This window comes from Triticum dicoccoides, chromosome 4B (genome assembly GCF_002162155.2).
Source record: "Triticum dicoccoides isolate Atlit2015 ecotype Zavitan chromosome 4B, WEW_v2.0, whole genome shotgun sequence".
NCBI lineage: Eukaryota > Viridiplantae > Streptophyta > Magnoliopsida > Poales > Poaceae > Triticum > Triticum dicoccoides.
Window position 1 is genome coordinate 682,928,237 of NC_041387.1, and position 6,000 is coordinate 682,934,236.

Genomic DNA, 6,000 nt, shown 5'->3' on the forward strand with positions numbered 1-6,000 from the left:
CCTGGTTTTGCTCCTCCATCTGGAGCATGGAGCGGGCCTCGGCGAGCGTCGGAGAGGACGAAGGAGGGGGGTGAGAGTCGCCTGCTGGGCAAAGCGATCATCGAGGCCACCCATCAGAGCGTGGAGCAGCGAGCGATCAGCGACCACCTCGCCGAGCTCGCGAAGCTCGTCGCCAATCGCCTTGATCCTCTGACAAAAGACGCCCACGGGGCGATCGCCCTGCGTGATCGTGCGAAGCTCCGTGTTGAGGGCGGAGATGCAGGCGTCACGGTTGTCTTGAAAAAGCCGGCGGAGCTTGAGCCAGATGTCGCGCGCGGAGGCACCATCCGTGACGATGAGGTTGAAGAGCTCCGTCGAGATGCGCGTGTAGAGCCACTGAATAATGGCGAGGTCGTCTTTGATCCATGCGGGATCACGAGGAGCAGGAGGGATATCATCGGAGATGTGATGAAGGAGGGAGCATCGCCCAAGATGGATCTCAAAAAGATGACGCCAATGGTAGTAATTGTGGCTGTTGAGATCTAGAACTATAGGGATGAAGGGCATGATGTCGGTAATGGTGTCGCTAAACGCGATGGGGGAAGGAAGAACCAGGGTGGAGGAGATGGGATCATTGTTTGGAGGTGTAGTCATGGCGGAGGAGGAAGAAGGAAACTTGCCGGAGGCAGGAAGGGGAGGAGGAGGCGGCGGGGCGCCGGGGATTGTCATGGCGAGAGAAGGAAAGGATCGATATCTGATACCATGTAAAACTGTTGTGATCTGATTTTCATTGCCATATAGAGGGTACATGGGGGGATACATATAGCAGGCGTCGTGAGCGATCATGGGATCATGGCGATCGTGGGCAGGAGCGTGGGACACTCCTGCGAGGACTCCTGTGCTGACCTGGTCCATTGCCTAACAAATATGTTCACCAAGGAGAAGAGCCCGTGGGCAAAGCTTTGTGCTCCTTCTTGGTAGATGTGTGTGTGTGTTCCCCTGGTGTGTGTGTGTATGTGTCCTTGTGTTCATCAGTGTTCTTGAGAGAAACTAAGAGGGAAGAGAGAGTAGTAGGGAGATGAGGGAGAAGAAGAGCGGCGATGCAAGGATGCGGCGCCGACACGCGTCGCCCTCCCGCTAGGGCGGCTCGGGTGGAAACCCTAGCCCCCGCCGCCGGGCGCGTCCACCCCCCCCCCTTCCCTCAGTCGCCGCTAGAGGAGGTCGCCGGGCGAAGCCCCTCTTCCCTCCCGCGCCAGATCAGGTGAGACGGGTCACCTATGGTGCCGGGGCGCTTTCTTCCCCGATCTGCGTAGCGGCGGCGCGACTGTTCGTCTTGGGCGACGGCACAACGTGGCGGTGTGGTGCTGGGTGGAGACGGCGGAGCTGCTAGGCTTCGAGGAAGATCTGGTGGCGCTGGCCGTTCGGTGGGCTCGCAGGGTCATGGCGGCCTTGGTCCTATAATGTAATTTTTAGGCATGCTATGAATTAATTACCCCAACAAATGTGGAAGGCGGATCAAACAACTTTTAGCAAAAGATTAATCAAGATATCGCGGCTTGCAACATGTATGTAGTTCATGCATGTGCACACGTACATACCATGAGCTGCCATGACAATCATCAATTTATTTGTGAAGGCGCCATTGCTTCTTATCTGGTGGTAGCAGTAGCGGATCTAGCCCAATGGGTCAGGGTGGGCCAACAACAAAACTGTTCATATAAAATATATTTTTTCTTAATATTTTTTTACATTTTCTCCTATGCTATAAAGCTATTCAAAAAATCCCAGGGTGGGCCGTGGCCCACCCTGTCCACCCTCTACCTCCGCCATTGTGGTAGTACATTGAAGAAGACTGGGCGAGCAAATTTGTTGCAATCGATCGAGTTTGGAGAAGTATGTCAATAACTTGACTAGAGTGAGCATATATATATATATAACCAAAAAAAACTATCACTACCCAACAGGCGGATCCATGGGTTTGCTGCCAAGAATGCTAGTAGGAGGAAGCAACTATAAAAATTATGGGCAGCAGGTCACAAGTGTCGTATAGATGCCGCATTATCGAGATCATTTAATACGTCCCTGAATGCGTGAGGTGGTTACTTCGTGAAATGAAAGAGCGGCAATTCCAGTTTGGCAGTGAAAAATACGTGCAACACCTTGAAAAAGCTCAGCTGCTAAAGATGAAGCAAAACCTTGAGATCCCTACTATGAGAGGTATTGCTTCAAAAAAAAACCTTCTGTGTTCTTCCTGTAGATGAGTTAGTTGGTATGTCTGGTAAAGTGGGTGTTAAAATTTGAGAGGACTTGTCTTCTCAGTCTTGTGATTCTTTTAGTAGGTCCAATGATGTTTATGAAAATCTTGAGAATGGCAACAATGTAGACTTTGATCCCACCGTAGATGAGGAGTTAGGATGGACTCCTGTAAAGAGTAGATGGGGCAAGCATCCCAGAGAGAGACTCCAATGAGATAAATCTTCTGGAATGCTAGGGGCATTATGGCCCCTGGGAGAAAGAAGTGTATTGAGGATATGATTTGTCCTTTAAAACCTGCTTATGTGGGTTTTCAGGAAACTAAGCAAAGTAGTTTTTCTAGGAATTATCTTAAGAATTTGCTAGGTAGCAGGAATTTTGAGTGGAATCTTTTACCCTCTAATGGTTCTGCTAGAGGCATTTTAGTGGGAGTAGATTTAGATTGCTTTGATCTTATTAGTTGGGACATTAAGCTTTTTTCTGTTAGTGTGATAGTTAAGGATAAGAATAAAGATTTAGAGTCTAGAATTACTACAGTCTATGGTCCTTGTTATGAGGAAGACAAGCCTGCTTTTCTTTCTGAATTACATAATTTGTTTTTAGACTGGTCTGGCCCTGCCATTATTGGGGGTGACTTTAACCTGGTTAGATCTATAGAGGATAAGAATAATGGCAATATTAACTTTAGATGGGCTGATAATTTTAATTCTTGGATTGATATGTGGTCTCTGGTGGAGATCAACATGTCAGGTAGGTCATATACTTGGGGGAATAACCAAGAAAATTTGATTATGTCTAAGATAGACAAAATTTTCTGCACTACTGAGTTTGATGTTGCTTACCCCCTTGCTAATGCTAGAGTGCTACCTAGGGTTGGCAGTGATCATACTCGAGTAGTGTGGGAATCTGGTTCCAATGTGGTTCATAAAAGTTGTAGTTTCAAGTTTGAGAAATGGTGGTTGACTAGGCCTGACTTTAGAGAGTTAGTGAGTAAAGCTTGGGCTAGTAGATGTAATAGCACTAATCCTGTGGATATCTGGCAATACAAAGTTAGGATCTTTAGGAAACTTGCCAAAGGGTGGAGTAGGAATCTAGAAGCTGCTCTGAGGAGGGAGAAGAAAGAGCTTATGGAGGAGTATGATGCTCTGGATATCAGGGCTGAAACTAGTATGGTGTCCGATGAGGATAAAGAGAGGATGGGATACACCCTGAAAGAGTTACAACATGTGTGGGAAATTGAAGAGATTAAAGCTAGGCAAAGGTCCAGAGATAGGGATATTCTAGAAGGTGATAGGAATACTGCTTATTTTCAGGCAGTAGCTAATCAGAGGAGGAGGAAGAAAATGATTCATGTTCTGGATGGGGAAGATGGCCCAGTTAGTGATAGTGAGGGGATGAAGAAAATAGTTGTAGATTACTATAAAACTCTGTTTGGTTGGGAGCCTAAACCAGACATTCATCTGCAGGATGATTTCTATAGTGTTGAGGAGAAAGTGACCTCTGAGGAAAATGCTAGGCTGGGAGCCAGGTTCTCACAGGAGGAGATTAAAAATGTTGTGTTTGGCTCTTATTCAGATGGAGCGCCTGGCCCTGATGGGCTACCTTTTATGTTTTTTCAAAACTTCTATGATATTGTGAAGGGTGACCTTGTTAGGATGTTTGATTTTTGGTTTGATGGTAATCTAGACCTTTTTAGACTTAACTTTGCGATGATTATTCTGATCCCTAAAGAAAATGAGGCCAGAACTATGAATAAATTTAGGCCTATTAGTCTGCTTAATTGTGTGTTTAAGATCTTCACTAAGGTACTCACAATTAGGCTTGCTGGGGTGATTGGTAGGCTTATCTCTGATTTCCAGTCTGCCTTTGTGAGCGGGAGGTATATTTTGGAGAGTGTAGTGTCTACACATGAGGTGGTGCATGCAGTACACTCTTCTGGCAGACAGGGTTTAGTTTTTAAAATAGATTATGAGAAGGCTTATGATAAAGTTAATCTAGAATTCCTTTATGAGATGTTAGCTTTGAGGGGATTTGGAAAAGGTGGATAGGTTGGATTAAAAGTATTTCCCAGGGTGGCTCTGTTGGAGTCAAACTAAATGGGGAGGAAAGTAACTTCTTCCTGACTGGTAAGGGGTTGAGACAAGGGGATCCTGTGGCCCCTTTGCTCTTCAATCTGGTTGTAGAGGTTTTTTCTAAAATGTTGATTAAAGGTTCCCAGTCTGGGTTAATTAGAGGGCTTTGCCCTGAGCTGGTCCCTGGTGGAATCATGTGTTTACAGTATGCCGATGACACCCTGTTATTTCTAGAGAATGATAGTAGGGTAGCTTTAAATCTTAAATGGATTCTCACTTGTTTTGAGCAGGTTTCAGGCATGAGAATCAATTACCATAAAAGTGCACTGGTTCCTATTAATGTTGATTCTAGGGATTTGGAGGGATTCATTGATATCTTTCAATGTGTAGAAGGATCCTTCCCTATCAAATATTTGGGTGTACCTCTTCATTTTGATAAGCTGAGTAGAGAGGACCTGCAATTCCTTATTGATAAAATTCTAGCTAGGATAGCAGGTTGGAGGGGGAAGTTGCTTTCATATCTAGGGAAGATTATCCTCATCAAAACTTGCTTAGCTAGTATTCCTGTTTATTTACTTTCCTTTTTAAAATTCCCTAAATGGGCATTGAATTTGATTAATTCTCATATGGCTAATTGCTTGTGGAGTGACACTGATGGTGCCCACAAAATCCACCTAGCTAACTGGCCTTCTATCTGTATGAAGAAGGAGTTTGGGGGCATGGGGGTGCCAAATCTCCAGGATATGAACCTTTGCCTCATCGGGTCTTGGGTTAAAAGGTACATAGCTGGAGAGGGGTCCATGTGGAGGAAAATTGTTGATAACAAATATAATACTAAAAGCCCAAATATCCTTTGCTGTCATGATCCACATCCTTCCCAGTTTTGGAAAAGCTTTATGTGGACTTTGCAAGCTGTGAAGGTGGGATTTAAATGGCAGATAGGTGATGGCAGTCTAGTTAGATTTTGGGAAGATACCTGGTATGGGAATGCTCCTTTAGCCACGCAATATTGGGATCTGTACGTTCTAGTGAACGAGAGGAACAAAACCATTGCAGAAATCTGGGATGGCCAGGAGCTCAAATGCACCTTTAGAAGGACCTTCTCAGATGAACTGATGTCACAATGGTTTGAGTTAGTGGATATTCTCTCTCTGACTAAGTTTAGCCAGGAGAAAGACTCCTTGATCTGGAAGTATGAGTCTAATGGGATTTACTCTTCCAAATCTCTTTATGCTATTGTTAACTTTAGAGGTGTTCAACCAATTTATTTGCTTGCTGTCTGGAGTGTGAAAATACCACCTAGGGTGCAAGGCTTTCTTTGGCTTCTCTCTCAAAACAAGATTATGACTTGTGATAATCTTAGGGGAAGAGGCATTGCAAAGCCCCTAGAATGTGTCCTCTGTAAGGAGATTGAAACTGTACATCATTTGTTTTTTGACTGTTTGGTAGCTAGGCTTATTTGGAATGAGGTGAAGACTGTTTTCGATATTTTGGTTACTGGTTTTGAGTCTGTAGCTAAGTTCTGGTTGTGTGCTAAAAAACACAAGCAGTTAAATGTTGTGAGCTCTGCAGTCTTGTGGGGGCTATGGAACTTTAGAAATTCCATTGTCTTTAATAGACGTTCTTGGATTTCTCTGAAACAGGTGTTGGGGCTGGTGTACCGTTATCTCAGGGACTGGACCAAGCCGTTTCAAGA